General features: G+C 38.7%; 1 protein-coding gene across 4 annotated transcripts in view; it reads right to left on the minus strand.

Annotated features, from left to right (window-relative positions):
- The window catches only part of COL14A1 (collagen type XIV alpha 1 chain), a 213,906-nt gene extending 197,835 nt beyond the window's left edge, over positions 1-16,071 (minus strand). For all 4 annotated transcript variants that reach the window (XM_023517768.1, XM_003782379.3, XM_023517769.1 and 1 more), the window contains exon 1: positions 15,868-16,071. The gene's annotated coding sequence lies outside the window, so the exon portion shown is untranslated. The remainder of the gene's footprint in view (positions 1-15,867) is intronic.
- Between the last annotated feature and the right edge of the window lie 1,137 nt (positions 16,072-17,208).

Genomic DNA, 17,208 nt, shown 5'->3' on the forward strand with positions numbered 1-17,208 from the left:
ATTCAGAAGATATAAACCAAATTTAGGGAAAGTTGATAATATTTGATACAAATATTCTCAGAACATTGTCCTAATTTTATAATCAGTAACTTAAAACCAGGTCATTAGTGCTAATTTGTCCTTCCTTTCATATGTTTGCCTAATCTTATTTGTATAGCTAATGTCAGAAAGGAACAAGGGGCCCATGTGCAAGCATTAGACAGTGTTTGCGGGTACCCACAAGACCTCCGGCTTAACCTACAGCCAAGTTTATCAAAATTCCTTAGAAATATTTATTCTAAAGCTTTTGTAAACACTCCTCTCTCTCTTTGCCAAGACATATACATATGTGTGTGTATATGTGTGTGTGTGTGTGTGTGTATCTCCAAACTTTGGATAATATTCCATTCAATCATTGCTGACATAGAAAAAATAAACCATTAACTTAAACAGAATTCTTGTTAGCCATCTGGTATAGCATATATACAGCAGCCCCAGGCCCTGAAAGAGATTATTTATAGTATTAGAATTTCCATTCCAACAGTGACTTAGTGAGAGTCCTACTATATAATCAAAGCACTGGGCTTGGCACCAAAAAAGATGCAATACTTCACATCCTACATTCCTCTCAGTGAACTTACAATTAATTGAAAAGAAAGATTAACCGAAAAGTAGGCCTGTGGTAAACTTGCTTACAATTCAATTAAAAAGGAAGATCACAAGCAATCATATTTCAAAACTAAATAAGGTAAGTATGAAACAAAAAGGTAAGTTACAGGACTGGGTGTGGTGGCTCACACCAGGAATCCTAGCACTTGGTAGGCTGAGGCTGGCAGATTGCCTGAGCTCACAAGGTCAAGAGCAGCCTGAGCCAGAGTGAGACCTCATCTCTAAAAATAGCCAGATGTTGTAGTAGTCCCGGCTACTCAGGAGGCTGAGGCAAGAGAATCACTTGAACCCAAGAGTTTGAGGTTGCTGTGAACTATGACACCACGGCCCTCTACTGACGGTAACAAAGTAAGACTCTGTCTCAAAAACAAACAAACAAAAAAAGAATGGAAAGTTAGCTTGTGATCATGTGTAGGAAGAGAAAACTGGGAGTGAGGAGGCCAGGTGTCCCTATTATTTGCTATAGATCTTGGACTAACTGGTTAAACCATTCTCTGGATCTTTCTTTATCAATGAAATGAGCAAGATAATATCCATCTTGTAAAATGATCGTGATAATATAGCTAATAGACTACAGATAGCACTTAGAAAGATTCAATTAGTAGCATGTTAGCAACAAATTGAAATAACACAAAGGAGAAAAGAATAATAATCAATGGATTCGCTAGTAGGGCAGATGATAAAGAAGAAAACAAAAATCAAGAAGTCTTCATCTCTTCCATCATATTAAGGCTGTGGAACTATTGTGACCAAAAGGTTCAGGTAAAAATAGCCCCCCTGCACTTTGGTAAACATGAAGGACGTAAAGTTTCCATCTTTCTTTATGGCTGCATAGTATTCAAGGGTAGGAGGATCACTTGAGCCAGAAGTGAGACCCTTCAATGTCTCTAAAGAAAAAAACTAGCTAGGCATGGAGGCACATGCCTGTAGTCCTAACTACTAAGGAGGCTGAGATAGGAGGATTGCTTGAGCTCAGGAGTTCAAAGTTACAGTGAACTATGATCATGCCACTGCACTCTAGCTTGAGTGATAGAATGAGGCCCTGCCACTAAAAATATTTAAATTTTTTTTAAAGTTTAGAGAAAAACTGAACAGAGGCAACAATTATTTGCAAAAATGAACTGCTTTAGACTTTTCAAAATAAATTCTTAGCCATTTTTATCATTCTCTGGATAATTCCATACAGCTTTGAAATAATCACCCATATGAAGACAAGGAAGACCTAACTTAAAAGCAATTCACAAGTTTGGGAAAAGACTCAGCAACTATAGTTGACAAGTTCATACAATGAAGGTTTGAAATAAATTGTGATATTTAAGCATGTTTTAAGCATAGGAAAAATAAGAATCAGAGGTACATTAACAGATGTCTTCATATATTTGAAGGGCCTTCATGTAGAAGAAAAACAGTATTATTTTGTATAGCTTCTGAAAACAGAACTTGAATCAGTGGGGTGATTTAAATCTAAAGATGTGGAAATGGATATAAAAAAATCTCTACAATTAGAACAGTTTCTTCCTTTATTAGAAGTTTCAGGACAGAAGCTAGCCAAATTTTACCCATAATAGATATTGTCAAAGGGATTTCTGTATCTGAGGACAAATGAGGAGCATGAAATTACCCCTAAGATGCCTTTCCCAACTCTACATATTTAATATGTAAGTATCCATTTTATAGAAAGAGAATTTTATAGTTATTTGATGACGCAAACTACACAAGTTGTAGATAAAAACAAACCAACAAAATAGGCCTAATATATCATCCCATTGATGGTATTCCTTGTCTCTTCTTTCATTAGCTAATTCTGAGAACACTACCTTCCACATTCCAGAATCATAAAACACATTCTCAGTATTAGCTAATAAGGTCTACTTAAAAATAAGACCTGGAGGAAGTTAATGATGGTAATATAATATTATTCTTACCTCTTAGCATTCCACCATGACATAGTAGGAAAAAACTCTAAATTAGGAATGAAGACCTAGTTTTGTTGCTATTAGCATGGTGGTTAGCTGTTACTTCCCTGCAGGAATGTCTCAATATACATGGCATGGTGACCAGAAATCAAGGAGAAACTCACAGTTTCAGCTCTCTGCATCAGAGAGCAGAGTTTAGGGATGCTAGAGAAACTGGAAATTGGCAAGAAAAACATCAGAATAAAGTGAGCCACAATGTGTGAGAGAGGTAAAATATGCATAAAACTTCCCTCAAGAATAATAAAAATATGTTAACAATTATTATTCCCATTTATCGTTGTATTAGCAGTCCTATCCAATGCAATAAGCCAAGAAAAATAAAAGGCAGACCAAAAGGGAAAGAAGAAATAAACTATCTTTATTCACAGTCAACATCACTATTTACAAAGAAAAGCCTTTAAAAATCTACCCAAAAAATAAAAACCTAATTGACCTAAAATGTAAATTTCAGAAAACTGAAAGACACAAATATATAGGCAAAAACCAACCATATGCATATATAATAACAGAAAACAAATGGAAACAAAAAAAGTTTTTTAATCAATCCCACTGAAAATAACATCAAAAACACAAAATATTAGAAATTAATATGACATACAAGGTCTGTAAACTCATCATTGTGAAAAAATGCAACATTGCATTCTTGAAATTAAAGCCAGCCTCAATAAACAGCACAGTGTACCATGTTCATGAACTAAAATATTCAGTTAAGATGTTTTACAAGGGTACAAGTGAATCTTTCTAAAAGTAGAGTATAATCATCTTAACACAATAACAAAGAAAATTGACATAAAGTCTATGTTAACGAGTTTGATGAAAATATTTCAAATTGTATATGAAAACACCACACTGTACCCCATGATTGTATTAATGTACACAGCTATCATTTAATAAAAAAAAAAGATGTCCTCAAATTAATCTACAGATCTGAAGCAATCTTAATAAAAATCTCAACAAGTCACTTTCTGTAGAAATTAACAAATTGATTCTATAAGTTGCATAGAAATGCAAAGGGCTTAGAACAGCCAAAACAATCTTGAAAAAGAAGAGCAAAGTCAGATGACTCACACTTCCTAGTAACAAGCTTTCTATAGAGCTAGTGTAAAGACAATAGAAATCCATTTGCATAAGTACAGATGGAATGGAATAATGACCCCACAAATAAACCAAAAAATATTGGGTCAATTGATTTTCTTAAAGTGCTAGGACAATTCAATGGTGGAAGAAAAGACCTTTCAACAAATGGATCAAGGAAAACTAGATAAATACACAAAAACTGGGTTCAAATATTATCTCAATCTTGGAGTAGGTTCTTAAGAGGCATACAAAAAGCATACCAAGTATGTAAAGTGATAATTTGAAATTATTCAAAATTGGCTCGGCGCCTATAGCTCAACCGGCTAAGGCGCCAGCCACATACACCTAAGGTGGCGGGTTCGAATCCCCAGCCCGGACCCGCCAAACAACAATGACGGCTGCAACCAAAAAATAGCCGGGCGTTGTGGCAGGCGCCTGTGGTCCCAGCTACTTGGGAGGCCGAGGCAGGAGACTCGCTTGAGCCCAGGAGTTGGAGGTTGCTGTGAGCTGTAATGCCACAGCACTCTACCCAGGGGGACAGCTTGAGGCTCTGTCTCAAAAAAAAAAAAAAGAAATTATTCAAAATTAAGTCTTTCTGTTTATCAAAAGATACTAATCAAGAAATAAAAGAAGCCATAGAGAAAATATAATAGAAAAAGTAAATCCAGAAACAGTAAAATCTAGTTATTCTTAAGATTCTCTAAAGGTGTTCATAAAACCCTTACAGACTAATTTAGACTTCTAGAAAAGTTGTTGATGGAATTAAAATCTTGGTCAATCCATGACTAAGAGTCATTTCCTCTTGAGACTGTAAACTCCTTGGAAGCAGAACTTAGACCTTATTTACCTTTACAACCTTAGCACTAGCTCTAAACCTGACTTACCTGTATATACTATATACTCAAGAAATATATATATTTAATGAATACTAGATGATGCTTATTTCATGTCTATATATAATTTTACCTACATTTAGTTTTCTTTCTCTACACAAATTATTTTTTAAAGTGTATTTACAAAGCAACTATAAGTAATATGTGAATACATTTTGCCCTTCAGAAAAATAGGATCTTACAGATAAAGCCAAAATCCCTGAGTCTCCTGGATGCTTAATAATTAAGTATATATTTTGTCAAACTTTAAAAACTACTATACACACATACATAATACCACTTTAAAAACGACTACTACAAACAGATATATTTCTTTGTGTTTTTTCATGAATCATATCATATTTGTTGTTCTGCAACTTCATTTTTCTCACTCAACAATATGATTTTTAGATCTACGTATACTGATATATGTAGATATAATTCATTACTTTCATTGCTATACTATTTTGTCTTATAAATACACCCAAACTTCTTTAATTATTCCTGTACTTATAGATGTTTGGGGTTCTTTCCACCACCACCCCCCATTTTAAACAATGCCACCAGGCAATCCTTCATATATGGGAATCATTTTTTAAGACAGATTGCTAAAAGTGGAACTGCTGTTTAGGATACACATAGGTCTTTTTAAAAGTATTCATGTATATTGCTGAATTGATCTGCAAAGAAGTTATGACTGTTTCTATATCACCAATGGTATATGTGAGTGCTTATATTTCCAAACCATTACCAGCTCTGATATTAGCAGAATTTTCCACAAATGAAAAAGCTGTAGTTCAATGTACAATATCTTAGCTAAAAATATGATTGCATATCTTTTCACATATTTAAGATGTCTTTTTTTCTGTGACCTCTCTGGTGTTTCTTGGTCACTTCTCTATAAGATTGTCTTTTTTTATGAGAATTTTTTTCATTTAATATGTGGCTCCTTTTCCATAATATATACTAAAAATATTTTGCTCAATATTGATTTTTTGTTTTTTGTCTTCTACAAGAAGTTTATAAAATCCATGGAAGTCTCTTTCTTCAAAATTATAAGATTTTTCCATATTTTCTTTTAGTATTTTTGTTTTCTCTTTCTAAATTTACATCTTTGATTATCTAAACTTTATTATAATGTAAATGGAAAGGTTTTGGCTATTTTTTGATCAATGTTTAGCCATTTATAGAGTAATCTGTCTTTTGCACACAGGTTAAAAATGCTACTTTTTATTTTCTATTGATTTGTCTATTTATGTGTGAATACTAAATAATTGTAAATATCAAAACTTTATATGTTTTAATATTTTACTGACATTTTCCTCTGGCTAATCTTGTTCAGTTCTAAAAACTCCTAAAAATTGAAATTAAGTTAAATTAGTAGGTTGATTTTGATAAATTTACTTTTTCTTCTAATAGGCTTTTTTTTTCATCCAAGAAGAATATATTTATTCAAGTCATATTCATTTCTTCATGAGTACTTTATAGATTTCTTCATACAAATTTGACATGTTAAATTTATTTCAAGATATTTTACAAATTATTTACAAATACAAATATTAGTATTTGTATTTACAAATACAAATATTATTTCTTGCATAAATAGGTTTTTCTTCAATCATCCTTAAAATTTGTTTCTTAAATATAGCAAAGCAATTTTATTTTTATATTAATTTTGTAACCTACCACTTTACTAAATGTTCTATTATTTATAATAGTTTAACATTTTTTCAAACTCTCAAAGTATACAATAATTAATTTCCTTAACTTTTTTCTGCATATGATAGCTTTCCTCTTACCTTCCAAATTTTATGCTTCTCATTTCTTTTTCTTGTTTTATTGCTTTGACTACTATCTATAGAATATTGATAGTAGACATCTATGTTGTTCTTGCTTTCAATAGGAAGACTTCTTGAATGTGATTCTGATCTTGATGATAGATAGCTAGACAAATAGATGTTAGATAGAAGACAAACAAATATATACCAATACAAATGTAGCACATTAAGTAAATACCAATCTATATAGATTTTATTGATTTATTAATCTGACAAATAAAATGTTAAAATATTATAGTAGCTATGGGGAGGATCACCTGATATTTTCCCTTTAACCTCTTAATATATAGAATTACATGAATCATTTTCTAATACTAAACTTGCATATGAAATATGTGCAAAACTTGATCACTGTGGATTGTTTTTTGAAGTGTTATTGGGTTCTATTATGTAATATATTATTCATATTGATAAGTACATTGATATTAGTAAGGGAGATTACTTTTTTATTCTTTTTTTATTATGCTATGTCATATTTTGATATCAGTATTATTTTCTCGTTTTACAAAAATAATTTTGAAGTTTTCCTACTTCCCATACACTGTACTTTGGGACTATTATAATGTCATAGTTATCATTAATTGTTTTACATTTTTGTTAGCATTCAATTGCAGAACTATGGGGATTTGACATTTTTGGAGAGGTTACTTTTTAGTAACGTCTTCAATATTTTTGTGCCTAATGTTTTATTCATAATTTTCATATAACCTAGGATCACATTTAAAATTTTTATTTAGTTTAAAAATAGCCCATTTTATCCACATACAATTATTTTAATTATCATTCAATTCTTTTAATTTCCTCTAATTTTGTGATTGTTTTCCATTCTCACTTCCTATCTTGCATATTTGGGCTCTCCTTGTTTTTTTTTTTTTTAACATAAAAAGCTATTTAAGAAAGAAACATCATTTCTTCTATCTCAGTTCTTGAAATCAGTCTATTCAAGAGATCTATTTCTTCTTGGTTAAGTCTAGGGAGAGGTATCTAGGATGTGATTCCAGGTATTGATTCATTTCCTCCACATTCTCAAATTTCTGGGCATGGAGTTTCTTATAGTACTCAGAGATGATTTCTTATATTTCTGTGGCAGCTATTGTTATCTCTCCTTTATCATTTCTGATTGAGGTTATTAGAGATTTTACTTTTCTGTTTCTAGTTAATCTGGGCAAAGGCTTATAGATTTTATTTTTTAGAAAAACAAACTTGTTGTTTTGTTAATTTTCTGAATGATTCCCTTGTTTTCAACTTAATTCATCTCTGATTTAATTTTGGTTATTTCTTTTCTTCTGCTGGGTTTGGGATTAGATTGTTCTTTTTGCAATTCAATAAGATGGTTTATGAATTTGTTGATGTACTTTCTTTCTATTTTTCAAATGAAGGCATCTAATGCGATAAATTTCCCTCTTAAGACTACTTTTGCTATATCCCACATGTTTTGGTAACTTGAGTCTTTATTGTTGTATGTTTGAGGAATTTAACAATTTCCTCTCTTATCTCTTCCTGAACCCAGCTATCATTCAGCATAAGGTTGTTTAATTTCCAAGTCTTTGTGTGTAGATGAATGTTTCTGTTGGAATGTTTAGTGCCTTGTGGTCTGAGAAGATACAAGGTATAATTTCTGAGGTTTGATTTGTATCCTAGGATGTGGTCAATTTTGGAGTACATACCATGGGCTGACAAGAAAAAATGTATATTCCTTAGCTTTGGGATGGTGTGTTTTGGATATATCTATTAATCCCATTTGTTCTATGGTCACATTTATGTCAATTGTATCTTTGTTTAGTTTTTATTTAGAGGATATGTCCATTTCTGTCAGAGAGATATTATAGTCCCTGACTACTATGATATACTCTGGGATATCATACTGCTCAGACTCATCAAGGTCTGTTTCATAAATTTGGGAGCATTTAAGTTGGGTGAATAAATATTTACAATTGAAATGTCCCAACAGAAAAAGCCCTGGTCCATATGGCTTCACACCACAATTCTATCAAACCTTCAAAGAAGACCTTATACCCATACTGCATAAATTATTCCAAAAAATTCAGAAGGAAGGAATCTTCCCTAACATGTTCTATGAAGCAAACATCACCTCAATATCAAAATCAGGAAAAAAACCAACCAGAAAGGAGAAATTCAGACCAATTTCACTAATGAATATAGAGGCAGAAATGCTCAACAAAATCCTAGCTAATAGATTACGGCTACACATTAAAAAAAATCATTCATCATGATCAAGTAAGTTACATCCCAGAGATGCAAGGCTGATTTAACATACACAATTCCATAATCATAATTCACCATACCAACAGAAGCAAAAACAAAGACCACATGATCCTCTCGATAGATACAGAAAAAACATTTGATAAAATCTAGCATCCTTTTCTGATTAGAAGACTTAAGAATATAGGCATAGATGGCACACTTCTTAATCTAATTGAAGACATCTACAACAAACCCACAGCTAATATTATACTAAATGAAATAAAACTGAAAGCTTTTCCACTTAGAAGTGGAACCAGACAAGGTTGTCTCCTATTGCCACTACTATTCAACATAGTGCTGGAAGGTTTAGCCAATACAATCTGGTAAGAGAAGGAAATAAAGGGAATCCAAATGGGTGCAGAAGACAACAAAGTATTGCTCTTTGCCACTGATATGATCTTATACTTAGGAAATGCTAAAGACTCAAGGACAAGACTCCTGGAAGTCATCAAAAAATACAGTAATGTCTCAAGATATAAAATCAATGTCCACAAGTCAGTAGCCTTTGTATATGCCAATAACAGCCAAGATGAGAGGCTAATTAAGGACACAATCCCCTTCACAATAGCTTCAAAGAAAATGAAATACCTAGGAATATACCTAACAAAAAGAGGTGAAGGACCTCCACAAAGAAAATTACAAAACCCCAAGAAAAGAAATAGCAAAAGATAGTTACAAATTGAAGAACATACCATGCTCATGACGGGGAACGTTTTCACACTGTAAAAATGTCTATATTACCCAAAGCAATATGTAGATTCAATCCAATACCATTAAAATACCACATCAGGCAGTGCCTGTAGCTCAGCGTCTAGGGCACCAGCCATATACACCAGGGCTGGCATGTTTGAACCCAGCCCAGGCCTGCCAAACAACAATGACAAATACAATACAACAACAATGAAAAATAACCGGGCATTGTGGCAGGTGCCTGTAGTCCCAGCTACTTGGGAGGCTGAGGCAAGAGAATCACTTAAGCCCAAGAGTTTGATGTTGCTGTGAGCTGCGATGCTAGAGCACTCTACTAAGGGCCACATAGCGAGACTCTGTCTCAAAAAAAAAAAAAAAAATCATCATCATACTTTAAAGATTTGGAAAAAATAATTCTTTGTTTTGTATGGAACCAGAAGAAATCCCATATAGCCAAGGCAATTCTTCATAATAAAAAAGCCAGGGATATCACCCTACCAGACATTTGGCATACCGCAAGCCCATAGTGATCAAAATAGCATGGTATTGGCACAAAAATAAAGAAATTGGCATTTGGAACCAAATAGAAAACCATGAGATGAAACAAACTTCTTATGGCCACCTGATCTTTGATAAACCAAACAAGAACATACACTGGGGAAAAGAATCCCTATTCAATAAATGGTACTGGGAGAACTGGATATACCCATGTAAAAGACTGAAACTGGACACATACTTCTCACTGCTTACAAAAATCGATTCAAGATGGATAATAGATTTAAATCTAAGGCATGAAACAATAAAAATCCTTGAAGAAAGTGTAGAGAAAGCACTTGGAGATATAGCCTGGAGAAATATTTTATGAAGAAGACTTCTATGGCAATTGCAACAACAAAAATAAACAAATAGGACTTGATTATACTGAAAAGCTTTTGTACAGCTAAGGAAACAACAACCAAAGCAGACAACCTTCAGAGTGCATGTTATGAACTAGACAAAAACTTGATAACTAGGATCTATAGAAAGCTCAAATTAATCAACAAAAAAAGACCCAACAATCCCATATATCACTTGGCAAGAAAGATGAATAGAACCTTCTCTAAAGAAGACAAATGAATGGCTTACAAACATACGAAAAAATGTTCATCATGCCTAATCATTAGAGAAATGCAAATCAAAACTACCCTGAGATATCACCCAACTCAGTGGGGATGGCCCACATCACAAAGTCTCAAAGCTGAAGATGCTGGTATGGATGTGGAGAGAAGGGAACACTTTTACACTGCTGGAGGGACTGCATATTAACATAACCTTTATGGAAGGAAATATGGAGAATCCTCAAAGAACTCAAATTAGACTTCCCATTTGATCCTGCAGTCCCATTGCTAGACATTTGCCCTGAAGGAAAAAATCCTTTTATCATAAGGACATTCGCACTGCACTATTTATCGCAGCTCAATTTACAATCATTAAAATGTGGAAACAGCCTAAATGCCCACCAACCTAGGAATGAATTAACAAGCTCTGATATATGTACATCATGGAATACTATTCAGCCACTAGAAAAGATGGAGACTTTACATCTTTTGTATTAACTTAGATGGAGATGGAACACATTCCTCTTAGTAAAGCATCACAAGAACGGAGAAGCAAGAATCCAATGTACTCTACTCTAATATGAATGCAACAGATGAGCTAATACAAAGGGGAGGGGAGGGGAATCAGGGATCAGGGAGGTAGATGGGGGGTGTCACAGTGTATGGCACACCCCTTGGAGGCAGGACACAAGTATAAGAGGGACTTTATCTAAAATGTAATCAGTATAACCTAATTCTTTGTACTCTCAATGAACCCCAAACAGTGATTGAATGATTAGGGCTGATATGTGTACAGCTCACACTTGATGCACCGAACAATTTGTACTGGGCCTAGGATGAATAATGCTTGAAATCAGCAGACACTCTTCTCCTAAGCAGTGTGCCCCAGTGCAAGCTTGTACCCAGAGCAAAGGGCACTGTTTTCTTTTCCTAATGTCACGGGGCCTGCCCCTAGAAGCTCACTTTTTCTAATCTACAGAAAGTCCCTACTAGGTTAGAAGCAGCCCTATGAATTACTCAAATGCAAGGGATTTTACTGCAAATTAGCCTCAGAAATACAGATGTTCCAACGGTCTTAAACCAGATGGTGTAAGTTCTGTGTGACACAGAAGGCAGAGCCATCCTCAAAATATGGCAAATTGGAATGACAGCTCTAAGACACAGGAATGTTCCATCACCTGGCTATTTTAAAATTTATCTCCTTTTATTTTTTCAAAGACTAACATAGCTCCCCTATCAAAGAAATGGGAGATTATAGCTAAAATAAAATATATTTCTAAAATAGGTATAAATGGTTGTCCATCTCAGCTTAGACATCCTTTCCCTCAGGAAGTGTGGGGTCAGAGGCTCTTCCTCTGTTTCCTACAGTAGTAATCTTTATTTTCTGTTTTATAGCCCTTACCCCTGTATTCTAGTTGGCGATTTGCATTTCCACTTACCAAAACATATTATGCACTACCACATTTCAAATGTTTCACACAGCACCAGTTCATGGCAAGAGGCAGGGCTGGGAAGTAGAAGGAGAACAAAAAACCTATAGCAGAATATCACATTTAGACATCAAATCCGTGTGCTCCTCTTTGCAAGAGCAGAGACAGAAAGCCATCCAGAAATGGATCTTTATCCAATAAAGGGTTTCCTAACCACCCCTAGATAGTGACACATCCTAAGACATTCTGATGGACGTAGCAAAGCCCAGCCTCCTCTAGACCAACTTCATAAGCCACAAGTAATTTATAGGAGAAAAGAGACAAAACTCTGCTCTCTAAAATTCAAAGTTAGCCATAACTGCCAGGGAATCTCTAACAAATCCCTTCGGCAGGAAAGTGCAGCAAAACCACTGATTAAAAAAATTACCTTGAGGAAATGGGAAGTCTAAGTTCTAAACCTCAGCTCCAAATCTCTCACAATGTCCCATAGATTCTGGGCTCCCTCAAATAAATGGAGAAGAGAAAGAGAGGGAAGGAGGGAAAGGAGAAAAGTGGGAAGAAGTTTTAGAAAGAGGGAGGGGGAAAAAAAGAAACAGGAAAAAAGAGAAACCATTTTCTCTGCCAGGCTCTTAGATCTTAAATGACCCTCTAGGGTGGCTATTGTTAACCTCATTTTGCAAATGAGCAAACTGAAATTTCTCAGAGATGGTAAAGGAACGTGTAAGGGCACAAATGAGAGCTAAGCTCTCACCCTTATTGGTCCACCTCCCTCTTCTAGCTCCTCCTTTCAGCTACTAGATTGGCCACAATTTACATCATCCAGTCACAGTCACAGTCAGCCCCACCTCCTCCCCCATCAGAGAAGCTGGTCCAGAAAGTGTCCAAGGGGATATGCGTTCAAATTCCATATAGACTTTTTTTACTCATGTATCTGTCACTGACTGGCTTTATGAACCCAGAAAAGGTAACTTTTTTCCTTGAAACTCAGTGAATGCTGAAAAAGAAATATTATTTACTTCCCCAAGTAATTAGGAGACCAGAATGTGTTTCAGAAAGAAAAAAAGCCACATACCCAATAAGTACTCAAGAAAAAAAAAAAAAGACACATTTATAATATACACACACCCGCAAACCTGTCACTGGGACAGGATGGGGTTTAGTCTACACCCAAAGTTTACTGTATATATTTATAAAAGAGTAACTGGATTCTTGCCAATTTTTATTACAGAAGTAGAGGACAATGATTGTTTTGATAGTATCCAGCGCTCTCTGGGGGTAAGTCTACCATTAAGAAAGTATATTCTTGTCACTTTCCTTTAAACTCTTTCCACCCCACCACCACCACCATCACCAGTTCCCTGGGGGACCTTCCAGTATCCCATTTACCAATGACTTTGTTCTCAACAAACTGGAATAATCCCATATAATTTGTTGGCTCAGTGATGCCCAAACAGCGCCACCCTAGCCTGTAGCAATTCAGGAAGATCCTTGTCCTCTAAAGGAATCTTAGTTTACACTGGACAGCCAGGGAAATATCAGTCATTTGGCTGAATTTGAATAAAAGTGACTGCAAATGTGGCTTTAGAGTTGTACACTGCCAAGGCTGTCAACAGAAAACAGGCAGAGATGCTTGTATTTTGCTAGATGACACTAGGAGATATTTAAGACTGAAAGGGCGTACACCCCACAGGGTCTCTTCAGTGGGCCGGGGGCTTTCCCTAGTACCCCTTCTACTCAGACCAATTAGTTCAGCCCATTCTTACGGCCAGCTCTGGCTGATTCGAAAAACCAAGACATGCCTGGAGAGCTCCAAGAGTTCTCTGAAATCCTGAGCTGGACTGTTACAGCAGGATAGGGGCCAAAAGGCTCCTCCCATCAATCCTGAAGCCTGGGACCCATCCAAAACTACTCCAGGAATCCTGAAGGGTTCCAAGGAATCCTGTCCAGGGAATTACTAAGAGGCCTCACCACTGGGGCTCCTGTCCTCAAAGGGACCCACAGGAGGTCAGGGCTGCAGTGGAGGTTCAGGACTATCCTGGCTCCAGGCTTCCCAGGGAGGAGAGGATGCCCGGAGATTAGAGAGAGAATAAAAACCACATCTTGTACATCGTGAGTGAAGCTTGAATATATTTTGTTAGGTGACAGAAGCAGTCACAAAGGACCCCATATTGTATATCTCCACCTATAGGAGATGTCCAAAGTAGGCAACTCCCAGGGACAGGGTGCCAGGTTAGGGAGAAATGGGGAGTTACTGCTAATAGGTATGGGATTTCTTTTGGGAAATCCCGAAAGAAAAAAATGTCCTAAAAATGTTATAAGATTGTGGTGATGGGTGCTCAATTCCATGACTATACTAAAAACCACTGAATTGTACATTTTAAATGAGTGGATTGTATGGTATGTTGAATTATGTCTCAACAAAACTGCTTAAGAAACAAAATTATACAATAATCAAGCCATTTGGGTCCAGTTCCAGACGAAATCCATCCAAATGCTATGGATTCGTTCAGCTGTCTATTCATTCACTCATTCCAAATTTACCAGTGGGTTCTCTGTGTGCAGAACTGGGCCACCTTGTCCGAAACAGAACCCCAGGTCTCTCACTGCACCCAGCGTGCTGGGTTTAAACTGGGCCCCTCTATCACACACTGCAAGTGAAACACGCCCTCCCTGGCCCTCAGTAAATGAGAGGCCCCTGGGCCTTGAACAGGGCAGTTTCAGAAAACCCCTTTTCATTGATGCTCTCCACGGAGCCTCCAAAGCCTTATTCCCATCTTTCTCTTGTTCCTGCCCCCACCCTTCAGCTGCTGCCAGCAGCGGACTCTCCAAAACTTCCAGAAGAAATGGGGCTCTCAGTGGCAGCTCCAGAAGCAATTTTCAGGGGGAAATCCAGGTCCCTAGGAGAGTTGTACACAAGCTTTAGAGGCTTTGGACACTTTCCATAAGAGCATGTCCAAAAACTGCCTGGACCTAAGCAGAGTAACCCTAAGCTCGGCGCCACAGGCAAGCTTTCCCCAGAGGATTCCAGCTCTCAGCACCAAGACCGGAGCGCTTGCGATCTTGGGCTTGCAAACAGCCTCCAGACCCTGACCTGGGACTTGAGATCACCTACTGACCCCACACCGCTCCTCTTTGCCAGGACCTAAATCTGTCTCACCTGTGCGCCAAACCCCAGCTCCCCGGAACAGCTTCCCGCCAAGGCACTGAGTACTAACAGGTTGAAACAGTAAGGCTGGTCAGAAGGATCAAGGGGGGCACGTGAAGGGTGGAGAGCATCTACAACATTGCAGCTTGGCCGTGCGTCTTAAAGCCACAATCTCCCAGTTTCATGCACCAAAGAGGGAGGGATCTCAGTATCCCGGCGCAGAGACGTGGAGGAGCGCCTCCTGCCATCGTCCTCCATCCGCGCGCTCTGCCCTGTGGCTCTTTTCGCCCTAACACCTGGTCCTTAGCTGCCCAGAGCTGTAGCAGTACCAACGATTGGTGGGATGAGTTTTATCCCTTAAGATCATCATCGGCTACTCTATCAATCGACCTCCAATACAAAGTGAATGAAAAGAGCGTGCTTCCTATGCCTACCCTTCAAGACAAATTCATAGCCCCCTCTCTAACCAGATATCGCCTTACTACGACCTTACTATATGGAAATCCAGGCGCCGCCACTGTCCCGCACCCAAACGCAGCTTCTTTCTGTCGCGCACTCACAGCACCCAAGCCCCGGGAAAAACTCCTGGGAGTAACACAGGTATTTCCAAGATCTCTGCACTCTCATCACTCAGCGCCTCCGACTTCCCTCCCTGCTGCCCCCGCGAAGAGGCATCCAGGTGCACCCGTCCCATCACATCCCCAGGTCCCCAGGCCATCCTGTAGAGAAGGTTCGTGGAATTGCATTGCATCTGCAGGTGGCTTGCTTCCTCACGTGTAAACTTCGAAGCCGGCCCGAGCCCAGGAAGAGCAGAAAAAGACGAACTGACCTGTGTAGGGCAAGGTTCCAGCCCAGGTTGGGACCTCTCCGCGCCTAGATCCAAGCTCTGGCCGCGAGTTGGCTCCTGGCAGCTTACGGCCCTTGCCTGCTTCCCTCCGATCACCCTTTTTAAATTAGCCTCTTTCCCTTTCCTTTCCCTCTCCCTCTCTTTCCGCTCCCTCTCTTTCTGCGGCTCAGGCTTCCACTCCCAGCCGCCAGGAGCCGCCTCCTCCTCCCCAGCGTTTCCCTCCTGCTGGGCGCCCAGAATCAGATAAGGGGAAAGGAAGGCCCGCCGGCGGCCAATTATAAAGCGGAAAGTGGCCGCGGGGGCGGAAGGTGGGGAGGTGGAAGGCAGGCCCAAGTCCCTAACGCCCCCCACTTTCTCTCCTCCCCCTCTCCCCACCCCGCCCCACCAGAGTTGTGGAGGCCCGGCCTGTGCCGCCCTCAAGCCCCGGGCCCTTAGACCTGGCAGCTGCCCCAAGGTGCGCGCCGCAAGGTGCGCGCCGCAGCCCGGTGCGGGGCGCCGGCTGCGAGCCGCTTCCTCCCTTCCAGTGGGACAGAAGCTGGTGCACAGCTCGTAAACCCGCACCCCTGGTCGCTATGGGAGAGCTCGAGCCCACCTGTTTTCAGGTGCTGTGTGCCGACTTCCCCATTCTCAAAGATCTGCCTTGCCGCCCCGAGTCAGAGACCCTGCCCTCCAGGTGGAGGAGGGGCCGCGACTGGACCCACTGGAAAGGTCTCCTTCGATCCTCTCCCCCTCTCCCTCCTCCTCTGAACAAGTCTAAGGGCTATGAAACGCCGAAGCTGCAGTGCTCTAAAACTTTAATGTGTAGCGGAATCATCTGGAGGTGTTGGAACCGACATTTGTGTACGTTAGAAAAGGACGTACCTCATAAACCTGTAGATTCCTCACCCGCAGAGATTCTGGTTCACAGGTTGTAGCCGAGACCTGGGACTCTGCATTTATAAACACCCTGGCATCAACACCCTTTAAGAGGCTCTCCCCGGGTATGGAGAACGGAACACGCACCAGAGCCCCGAGCTACTTGCCTAGAGACTGGGTCCCGCCCTCTAGCCCGAGGGGCCCTCTAAAAATGTCACCGTCTTTATCCATTTTATAACCATGCTAACAACTCTGACCCTACTGGCTGATTCTGTAATGCTTGTTCCGAGCTCACAAATGTTAGAGGTGAGGGGAAGGTGCATAAAAACTGAGAATTTAGCAAGACCCTATTTTTTGTGAGAAAATACTTTCTCGCTATGGAAAACTGAAAAGAGTGTTTCACCACCGCCAGAGTCTGGTGATGGAGAGAAGAGAGGACAGGTGGCCCTCTTCGAAGATCTCCGGAAC

Source organism: Otolemur garnettii, unplaced genomic scaffold, assembly GCF_000181295.1.
Source record: "Otolemur garnettii isolate 467f Iridium unplaced genomic scaffold, OtoGar3 scaffold00004, whole genome shotgun sequence".
NCBI classification, from domain to species: Eukaryota; Metazoa; Chordata; class Mammalia; order Primates; family Galagidae; genus Otolemur; species Otolemur garnettii.